At 47.5% G+C, this 10,613-nt stretch overlaps 1 long non-coding RNA gene across 1 annotated transcript; it reads right to left on the reverse strand.

Annotated features, from left to right (window-relative positions):
• Window positions 1–1,497: 1,497 nt before the first annotated feature.
• LOC134479939 (uncharacterized) lies at window positions 1,498–3,085 on the reverse strand. Its single transcript, XR_015625768.1, has 2 exons — window positions 2,930–3,085; window positions 1,498–2,177 (listed from the first exon to the last, which is right to left on the reverse strand). It is a non-coding gene; the product is annotated as an uncharacterized LOC134479939 (long non-coding RNA).
• Window positions 3,086–10,613: the final 7,528 nt, after the last annotated feature.

Genomic DNA, 10,613 nt, shown 5'->3' on the forward strand with positions numbered 1-10,613 from the left:
ACAGAGTCTCACTATGCAACTCTGGCTGCCTAGAACATTACATCCTCCTGTCTCAGCTTTCTGTGTACTGGTGTGTGTCACCAAGCTCAGACACAATATCAGGATCCAAGGGCCACAAACTGTATTCTCTCCCTCTCTTTCTCTCCTCCCCCTCTCCCCTCCCTCTATTCTCTTTGATTCTGAATAAATCTCATCTTATTAAATTACTGCTTCATAGTGTCACCATCCTCTGAGGTCATTAGTTAGACTCAAGGTTTCATGGGGCTTTGCAAAATAGTGACTCTCTATCCTTGTTTGTTTGCTTGTTTGTTTGCAGTTATTAACTCATGTATCTTAGTCCAAAAGGAACATATTTGGTTGACTTTGTGTTCTTGGTTCTGACCCCTGCAGTCCTGGGTTTGCCTCCTTGCTGTCTAGCATGGGACATCCTTAGTGACTTTAATACTGTCGGCAAGATAAAGTCTCTAAGTTCCCCAGGCTGGTCTTGAACTCCTGGGCTCAAACAATCCCACCTGAGCCTCCCAAGTTAGAACTGCAGATGTGCACACTCTATCCAGCTGTGAACATCTTTAATAATTTGTTCTTTTCATCTACTCCAGACCTGCAGATTGTCCTTCAGGTGTGAACTGTCAGTGGCCACTTCATTTCTTCCTTGACTTTTGTTTTTGCTGTTTTGAGGCAGAGCCTGGCTGATGTCAAACTTCCTATGTAGTGGAGGATGATTTTACACTCTGACCTCCAGCCTCTACCTTGGGAGCCCGGGGACTACATTTGTGTGCCACCAAGTTCAGCATCTCCTCTGACATGAAAGGTCTAGACTCAGGCTCAAATCTTATGCCTTTCTGTCACTCCTCCCAAGAAATCATTTCTACTTGTTTATCTCTTTGCATGAAACAATGAGTTTATTGGAATTACTTATAGGTGAGAGGTTACTGGCAAGACCAGGAAGACTCAGACTCGATGGCATCACTGACAGCCACTCCAGCAAGGGCATGAGTCACAGGCTGCAGCCCTGCAGCTGTCTGCAGGGAACCGAGGCAGCTGTACTTGATACTTGGTTTTAAAAACCAGACATTCATAAGCTACTTAAGTCCTGGAGTTTTAAGAATTGTGCCTTTCCAAAGCTTGCATCATAATTAAATACCCCTCTGTGGTTTCCCCCTTTTAACATTAAAAATTCAAATACTTAACAAGATATTTGATTTTATTTTGTAGAGATAAGGTCTTTCTGTAACCCTGGCTGTCCTAAAAGAAAATCAATATAAACCAGGCTGGCCTTGAATACATAGAGATCTACCTGCCTCTGCTTCCCAAGTACTGGGTTTAAAGGTGCCATGTCATTACACCCAGCTCATGAAATCTTTTAAATTGTAAAAATTGAATATATAGGGTCTGGAGAGACATCTCAGTGGTCAAAAGCACTTACTACTCTTTCAGATAACCCAGATTTGGTCCCCAACACCCATATCCGGTGGCTCATGCCTGCCTTTAGCTCTGTTTCCAGGGGATCTGATGCCCCCTCCTGGCCACCTGCAGCACCAGCACATAGGTGGGGCACATAAACTTCTGCAGGCACACACCTAAACATAAGAAATAAACAAATCTTTTATTTTTAGAAAATGACTTCATGGGCTGACGAGATGGCTCAGGGACTCTGAGAGGGTGTACTGCTCTCTGTACTGATGTGCACCCACCCACACCGATCTTCCTGGTCGTTGGAGTTTCCCATGGTTCTGATGACCTAGGCCATATCACCAGAACGCAACATGAGGACGTGGAAGTATAAGGAACCTTCTGAGAGGCTCTTGCACACATGTCTACTGCACCTCACAGCACTGGCATCACTGCTCCCCGTCACAGAGACCACTAACTCTTCTCTTGGTTCAAGGGTGAGACGGTTTAACATTGTCCATGACAGGATCCGGAGTCACCGAGAAGACAAACCTCTGGACATGTCTGTTAGGGCGTTTCCAGGTTGGGTTATTCAAAGTGAGAAGATGCCACCTAAATGTCACAGGCAGCATTTCATGGGCTGGGGTCCCAGACAGAAACAAAATGAAATGCAGAAGACGAGTGGAACACCAGCATCCATCTCTCTGCTTGCTGGCTGTTGTCTCGGTGTGAGCAGTGGCCTCATGCTCCTGCTTCTACGCCGTCCCCACCATGATGGATGGTACCTGAACCATAAGCCAAAATAAACCCTTCCTCCGTAAGTTTCTTTTGTCCTGTCTTTTGTCCAAACACAGGAAAAGTAACCAATGTAAAAGACCCAGGGAGCCCCGAGGTTGCTTGTAGCCCTGGCCTCTGGGTTAGTGATCTGTGTTCTTCTGCAGAAACCTCCTGCCTCAGAAACCATGACCTCCAAACTTGCAGAAGAGTAGGGGTAGCAGACACACTGAGGGAGGCTGAGGCCACTGACACATCCATCCCTGAATTCTAGGACCCATGTGTCCTGGGGATGGGAGGAAAGGCACCTCACTGTTGGTTTCTGAGCCAAAGCATAATCCCCATGCAGGGCCTCCTGACTTTACCCTCTCTGGTTCATCATGTCTGAAGGGATTTGCCCTAGAGACTACGGATGAGTGGGATCTAGGGTGGGAAAGAGGATTTCAGAGCAGAAGTAAGAGTGGGATCTGAGGTTTGAGACAGGAGACAAAGAAGATTAGAGACACAGCAGTGACCAGACTGAAAATGCTCAGGGGCCCAATGATGGGGAGGAGAGAATACATCCATAAACATTTTTCTCTACTAAGAAGCTGATACAGCCATGCAGCAATCTAAAACGGGACTCTAAAGAGGCAGTGTCAACACTAATAGCCACCAAAAAATAAACCAGATCCTCTGGAAGAGCAGTCAGTGCTTTTAACTGCTGAGCCATCTCTCCGGCCCCTTGTTGTTTTTAAAAAAGAATCCTAAAAGTTCGATTTACCAATGAAGACTGGGGAGACAGATGCTAAAGTGAGAGCCCGCCAGCTCAGAAAGGCAGCGAAAGCAGCCAGCCGACCTTCCTACTCCACTGGCATCCCAGAATTCTTCACACTGTCTTAAAGAGCCTTCCAACTGAATGGCCTCCTTTCTACTTCCTGTGCACCTCTCTATCCCTACTCCTGACTTCCTCTCACTCTCTATGGTTTTTTTCCTATGTTCACTCCCTGTCAACTGGTTGCTTGTTCTGTCTCTTGACCTATTGTTGGGGTTTAAATCTCGACTCGAATCCTGAACAGAACACACCAAACCAACATGGTTCCTTCCACGTGGAGAGGTTTAATGAGAGAAGAGTGGAAGAAGGAAGAAACAAAGGAGGCCATGGAGGGAAGGGGGAGGGGTATTTGGAGGGAAGGGGGTTGGAGTGTGGGGAGAGAAGGGACAGGAAAGAGGGCAAGAGTGCAGAGAAGAGAAGAACAAAGAGTAAGAGGGAGAGGAGGGGGCAAGCAGCCCCTTTTATGGTGTCTGGCACAGCAGGCTGTTGCCAGGCAACTGTGGGGCGGAGCACACCTGGCTGTTGCCAGGTAGCTGTGGGGGTGGAGCTTAGGTAGAATACCGACATCTATCTATCTTTGACTTTATTTGGCTCTCGTTTACTGAAAGTTCTTGGGTTAAAGGTGTGTGCAAGGGCTGAGCCACATTATAACAAGAAATAAGTGTTTTCCAGTTCACAATCTCTCTCTGAGTTCACAATGTGATCAAAAATCCTTCGACGCCATAGAGAGGGATAAAGACCCAGGACCTCAAATATGCCAGGGCCCATGTGAGGTTTGTTGTTTGGTTGTTTGGTTGGTTGGTTTGTTTTGCATAACCAGGAGTTCAATGAGTGTTAGCAGAATGGGCAGGATATTGGGTGTAAGACAGAATCTTCCATTAAATCCTCAGAATAAGGTTAGCTTTTAGTCCTACCTATGGAGAGGGTGGGAAGGCTAGCAGACATGGTCCACTATGGCTCAAGAATTTGCTAGAATTTTTATTTACTCCTTATGGAAGATGTATTACAGATTTCTCAATCAAGAATCAGGCTCAACGTGGAGCTACAGAGATGGATTGCAGAGGACCCAGGTTCAGTTTTCAGTACCCACAGGGTGGCTCATAACTGTCTGTAATTCTAGTTCCAAAGAAGCCATTACCTTCTTGAGGCCCTCATGGACAAAAAAAAAAAAAAAAAAATCAGGTCCAAGACAGGCACGGGGGTGCATGTCTGTTGCCTCAACACCTGGGAGGTGGAGACATGAGGATCAGGAATTCACGGTCATATGTGGCTACACAGCAAGTCTGAAGCTAGTCTGGGATACATGGTTTCTGTTTCAAGGGACGAAAGAAGGAAGGATGAAGGGAAGGAAGGAAGGAAGGAAGGAAGGAAGGAAGGAAGGAAGGAAGAGATGGGAAAAAGGAGGGAGTGAAGGAGGGACTCATGGAAATGAACCAGTGAGACCTCATTCCTCAGTTTGGGGTCTGAGACTCAAACCCAGGTCTTCCTCATCTCTAAGGTCACAAAGTCATCAGTGCCTTGCTATGCCTCACTGGACACTTGCCAAGGTGAACCCAGGGCCTGACAAACTCCTTGGTCAGTGTCTAGAAGGCAAAATGTCAGAAAGAAGGTCACACAGGCAGGATCTATTTTTAATCTGGGTGTGGAAGCTAAAGACAGGGAGGAGGAAGACGGTTGGCTCGTACCCCGGCAGGGCCCCAAGCCCTTCCTTCCCTGTCTCAGACTCTCATTCACATCAGGCTTCAGGCAGCCAATGTAATGAATGACTTCCAACAACAGAAGTCATTAGGAAAGCCAATAAAGATGTGACAGATCTGGCAAGAACAAGAAACAGCTCAGGTGTAGCGCTAGGAGGCCAAGGGTAGGGATTCCTTCAGGTCATGAATGAATCAGCCTGGCATCCACCCATCCTTCGATTGGGATCAAAGGTACAGCCAGCGCGCACTCAGAGGATGCCTTCAAAAGATGCGTACTAATTAAAGCATTTACTGAGCCCAGGTCTCTTGACTTAATCACGTGCCTCTCCACGCTGGTGGGCTGCGCATGCTCCTCAGCTGATTGGAGCCGCAATGCTGCCTTCCACGCTAGCCACGCCAATCAGATTCCTTCACGACGAGATGCTCACAGGATGGTAGCACTGGTTCTCTTCGCTCATCAGGGGGACCTAGAAGGTCATGGAGATCTGAGGTTCTGGGGCAGGAATAGAGTTCCTCTGTAAATGGAGAAACCGCCTTAGCAGGAGAGATAGATTGAAGAAATTGAAGGAAGAAAGAGGAGCTGCCTCATTGCAGACCTTCTGTAGGGAACTCCTGTGAGTGCAGGTCAGAAGGACGGGCAGATAACACCTGGCCCTTACCGGTTGATGCTTGCTGAGCACGCAGAGGAAGGACAGTTGGGTCAGAAACTATTAATTTGAGAAAACGTGTGTGAGGAAGGGATGGTTGCTATGAGATCCTTGAAGGATCCCCTCAACACAGCTCTTTGCCACTCATTCATGCAAAGATCATCCATTTGTACATTTTAAAAATTATTTATGTATGTGAGTACATTTCCCCTTTCCTCACACACACCCGAAGAGGACATAGGATCCCATTACAGATGGTTGTGAGCCACCATGTGGTTTTGTGGGAATTGAACTCAGGACCTCTGGAAGAACAGTCAGTATTCTTAACCCCTGGGCCATGTCTCCAGCCCCTGTAGTTTTCTTAAAAGAGTAGAATTAAGCCAGGAGGGCTAGCGCAGGCCTTGAATCGCAGCACTCCGGAGGCAGAGGCAGGCAGATCTCTAAGTTCAAAGTCAGTCTGGTCTACAGAGTGAGTTCCAAGACTGCCAGGGCTACACAGAGAAACCCTGTCTCTAAAAACAGAGAGAGATAGAGATGGAGAGGGAGGAGGAGGGGGGAGGGGGGGAGGAGGAGGAGGAGGAAGAATTCGACCAGGCATGGTGGTGCATACCTAAAATCCTTGGAAAATTGAGGCAGGAAGATCAAATTTTCAAAGATATCCTCAGCTATGTAGCAAGTTCAAGGCTGGCCTGAGCTACATGAACCTGTGCACCCCCTCCCCCAAAGAGAATTCCAGTAATAATTCTAAATTAAAAGATGAAGGGTCAGTTGTACTGCTGTACACCATTAATCCCAGCACCTGCCTGATCTACACAGCAAGTTACAGGTCACCAGAGGTCAACAGTGAGACCCTGCATACATCAAAACAAAAGATGAAACTGGTTGGGTATGGTGACACATATCTGTAATCCCGGCGCTCAGGACTCTGAGGTAGGAGGATCATAAGCTCAAATCTAGCTACACAAAGAGACTCTCAAAAGAAAAAAAAGAAGAAGGGAGGAGGGAAAAAGTAAAGCAGCTCATTAAATAACATCAACACTTACGTGTACATGTTGGGCAAGGGTGTTGCACATGTGTCACAGAGGCCACAAAAGGGCATCAGTTCCCTTGGAACTAGAGGTAGTTATAAGTGGTTGTTGATAAATCAACCTTAAGCTTGAAAGCCATCTCATAGCAAAGTTAAACTGGGTTCATTCCTGTGTATGACTAAACCTCTTTCAAGGATTAAGCTATGTCCCGTGTATATCCTCAGCTACAAATGTTTCTGCACTTCCTGTTCAAGAAATGGCCACCATGCCTTTCTTGGAGGAGCTCGTCATGACAAGCTTGATGAATTTTTGCTCTTCCCTGCTTATTTGCCTGCCAAAGCCCCCGTTTGGAAAGTCCGTTGTTCTAAGTTGCCCTAAAAACCTCATCTTCCCCATCCAGGGACGCTCTCTAAAACTGGCGCTAGGGATGATGGCTGCTGGACCAGGTCTGTTCTGCTGTGCGCAATTTAAAATTAAAAAAAAAAAAAAAGTTTGCTACAATTTGGCCATTTGAACAGATGGTCTTTTGTTTCGTTTGCTTACTTGTTCTTTTGTTTGTCGATACAGGGTTTCTCTGTGTAGCTTTGGCTGAACTAGAAATCAACTCTGTAGACCAGGGTGGCCTTGAACTCACAGAGATTTGCCTCTTTCTGCCTCCCGAGTGCTGGGATTAAAGGCCTGCACCACCAAGAGCTAGCCGAGTTGGCGGTCTTTTACTGTTGCCTGGTGGGCTTAATTGCTGTGAGCTTATTGCTGTGGATGCTGGGAACTGGACTCAGGTTTTCCGCAAATGTAGTGTGTGCTCTTAACCAGTGCCCCATCTTTCCAAGCCCTAAAATATCATTTTAAGCACTAATAATTGTTTTATTCCCAGGAGGCCTTCCTTCCCACCCCCACCCACCCCTCCTCCATAGTACAGAACACTGCTCTCAGCTACACTGTGATTGGGTCACAGGTGGGCACATGACCTATGCTAGTCCAATCAATCTCAAATTCGTGCCCCTCCCCCTCCCGGGAATTCTGGGATACAGCTCCTCTTCCTTCCTCAGGATGGTGGCGAGGGTTTGTTATTGCTGCTGTTCCACCACTTTCTTACTGCAAGAAACTGGTCTGAAAAGAGACCAGCAGAAAGAGGAGCCAGAGCCGAGGCACCTGCAGCTTGCAGAAGCCAGAGCTCTGACATCACGCAGGCCCTCCGTCGTTCCATTTATCATTTGATCCCCTAAGAATTGGGTTCCTTTCACCCCTGACGGAACACACGCTGACCTGCCCCTACCTTGATTTCTGGAACATGCTGAAGAACGCGTTAAACTTTAGACTAGGGGAGATGACTGCCTTTTTTTTTTTTTCTAAGCTATTACTTTCTTTGAGCAGAATCAAGGTCCAGATGTATCACTTGTGACCATTAACTCTTTTGTGACCATTAACTCTTTTGTGACCATTAACTCTTTTCTGCACGTAAGGAGAGGAACACAGGCCTTTGTTCCCAGAACTGAGCCCCTCCTCCTGCTCAGGGCTGCTTCCTTGCTGGCTCGGGTCCCAAAGCACCATTTCTGGCCCGTGACTCACAAAGTAAATCGTCTGTAAGTGAAAAGCCTCTTATCCTAACTTTGGCAGGAAAAACAAGGTGGCAAGCCAGGCAACATTCTTCACGCTGGAGGCCTACCGGTGCCAAGGGCTGCTCTGGACATTGCGCATGAGCAATGTTATCTGCTTACTCAAAAGCTGCGTGCGCTTGCTTGTGTATGCACCAACTGCGTTTCCTGTTCTGTGCGCTCCCAATGGGACACCGTGCAACGTTCAACAGCCCTATCTGATCATGGAGCCATGTCCGCGTCCTGTCTGGTGCCCGGCGTAATCGTGCCCTTTATCTTGGCAGCTGAACACCAGATATTTTGACAAGGACTTGAGAGTATGCATTTACTTAGAGGACAGTGGCATCGAGGGGTGGAGAGCTCTGTCTTCTGTCACTTTGCACCTTTAGGAACAAGTTAAATTAGTCTTGTGTTTTTTTGAGACAGGGCCTCTTGTAGCCCAGGCTGGTCTAGACCTAACTATGTATCTAAGGATGACCTTGAACTTTTCTGAGGCATCTGTCTCCACCTCCCCTGTGCAGGACTAACAGGCATTCACCACCATACTTGTTTTTGTTTTGTTTTTTTGTTTTTGTTTTTGTTTTTCTCTTTACAAGTAACATTTATTTAGGACAGAATGGATAGTGTTCCTTTGGGGACACTTGGTGAGTCTACCTTCAAGTCAGATTCATTCATTCTGCCACAGTCACAGCTTCCAGTTTTACCACAGGAAACACTAGCGTCTTCTCACCCACCCAGTCAGAGTCGATGATAGCAGGCCTCGGTGAGGGCAGAAGACCACGATCCTGTCCTTTCTGCCTTAGCCCCAAAGCCTGTTTTGCAGGGGCTCTGCCTCTCCACCCCCACCCCTGTCGGCCATCACGTGATGCACGCTATTACCGGTGGGCAGCTGTGCACTGGCCAGTAGGTGAGGACTGGATGCTGGTTGAAGGGGTGGGATGGGAGCGCGCGCGTGTACGTGTGTGCGTGCCTGCGTGTGCGCGCGCACGTGTGTGTGTGTGTGTGTGTGTCTGTCTGTCTGTCTGTCTGTCTGTCTGTGTCTGTGTTGTGTTGATATTAAGGTAGCAATAGAAGCTATCACAGATGATGCTCCAGAGAAGCTAATGCAAACCCCATAATGTGGCCCCATCTCAGGTGACTCCAGGGTAGGTCCATGACAGCCTCTCCTTTACCATCTTTTGCCTCCAGGTTAGAGCAAGCCAGAGAGTTCATTTCCTGGTCAGCATCCTCTCTCACAGGGGTGGTACTGCCCTTAGCAGACCTTGACATAGCTGGTGTTTCAGAGCTTTGGCAGGAGTCCTAAACTGCTGTAAGCTGGTGCCACCAGCTGGAGCTATTAATGGAGTGGAGCAGCTGCTGCACAGTGTTGGGGATCAAGCCCAGGCTTCAAGCCTGCTAGGCGAGCCTCTACCAACCCCAGCTACCTCCCCGGAAAGGCTAACCAGTCCTGCTTTTAAAAGCAGTATTTCCAGGCTGGGTGTCATGCAAGACACATGCTTAGTCCGTGTAGATGCAGGCAGAGCTCTGCGTTTGAGGCCAGCCTGGTCTACATAGCAAGTTCTAAGACAACCAGGACAACATAGAGAGACCCTGTGTTAACAAATCAAAAACAAAAGCATTATTTCCATGGTTATTCTGGGGGGAGGGGATAGTTTGATTATTTTTTAATCGAATATAATATATATATATACACACACACTCTCTTTCTGTCTCTCTCTCTCTCTCTCTCTGTGTGTGTGTGTGTGTGTGTGTGTGTGTGTGTGTGTGTGTGTGTGGTGTAAAAGGCAAAGAACAAACTTAGGTGTTGGTCCTCCAGTGCCTTCTTCCTTTTACCTGAAACAGAGTCTCTCACAGGCCAGGAGCTTAACCACAAATAGCAGGCTGACTGGCCCCCATGTGTTTCTAGGGCTCTAACTCCCGTCTTCCCACCCCTGGGAGAATCCTCCCTGGGTTTTTATGTTGGTTCTGGGGATCTGAACTCAGGTCTTCAGGCTTGTAAGATGAGCTCTTCACCAACTAACCTCCCAAGCCCTTTAACAGAACATGTGTTTATGGCTTCAGACTGTCATGCCTCAAACCTTTTTTTTTTTTTTTTTCTTTTTTTTCCGGAGCTGGGGACCGAACCCAGGGCCTTGCGCTTCCTAGGCAAGCGCTCTACCACTGAGCTAAATCCCCAACCCCATGCCTCAAGCCACACATTCACAACTAGGGGCGATTAGATTGCTGGTCCAGCAAATGAAACGTTCCCCTAGCCATCCTTGACCTTGCAATGCTGATTCACAGCTGCATGTGTAAAATCATTCCCCAAAGATTGCTTGTTTGTCTTAGAACGAGCATTTCCAATCTCATGCTTGCTCTGGAGAACCGTTCATTCAGTGTGCTTGCAGTGCCGTTTTCTGATTAGTCGCTTTTATTTTATGTTTGTTTGGGTCTTCACACACCCATATACACACTGAGATCAGAGAACTCGTGAACATCTGTTTCGGTTTTTTTTCCTATCATGAGAGTGCAGGAGACTGACCGCGACTCATCCCGCTGCTCCTCTAAGTGTTCCTCCGGCTTGGCAGCAAGCATCTTTACCTGCTGAGCCCGCTCTTTGACTCTTAGACATTGTGTTTTCATTGTTACAGGTAAAGAACCCTCTGGCAACATTGATTCACTTTTTT

The sequence above is a fragment of the Rattus norvegicus genome, chromosome 7 (assembly GCF_021556685.1).
Source record: "Rattus norvegicus strain SHRSP/BbbUtx chromosome 7, alternate assembly SHRSP_T2T, whole genome shotgun sequence".
NCBI classification, from domain to species: Eukaryota; Metazoa; Chordata; class Mammalia; order Rodentia; family Muridae; genus Rattus; species Rattus norvegicus.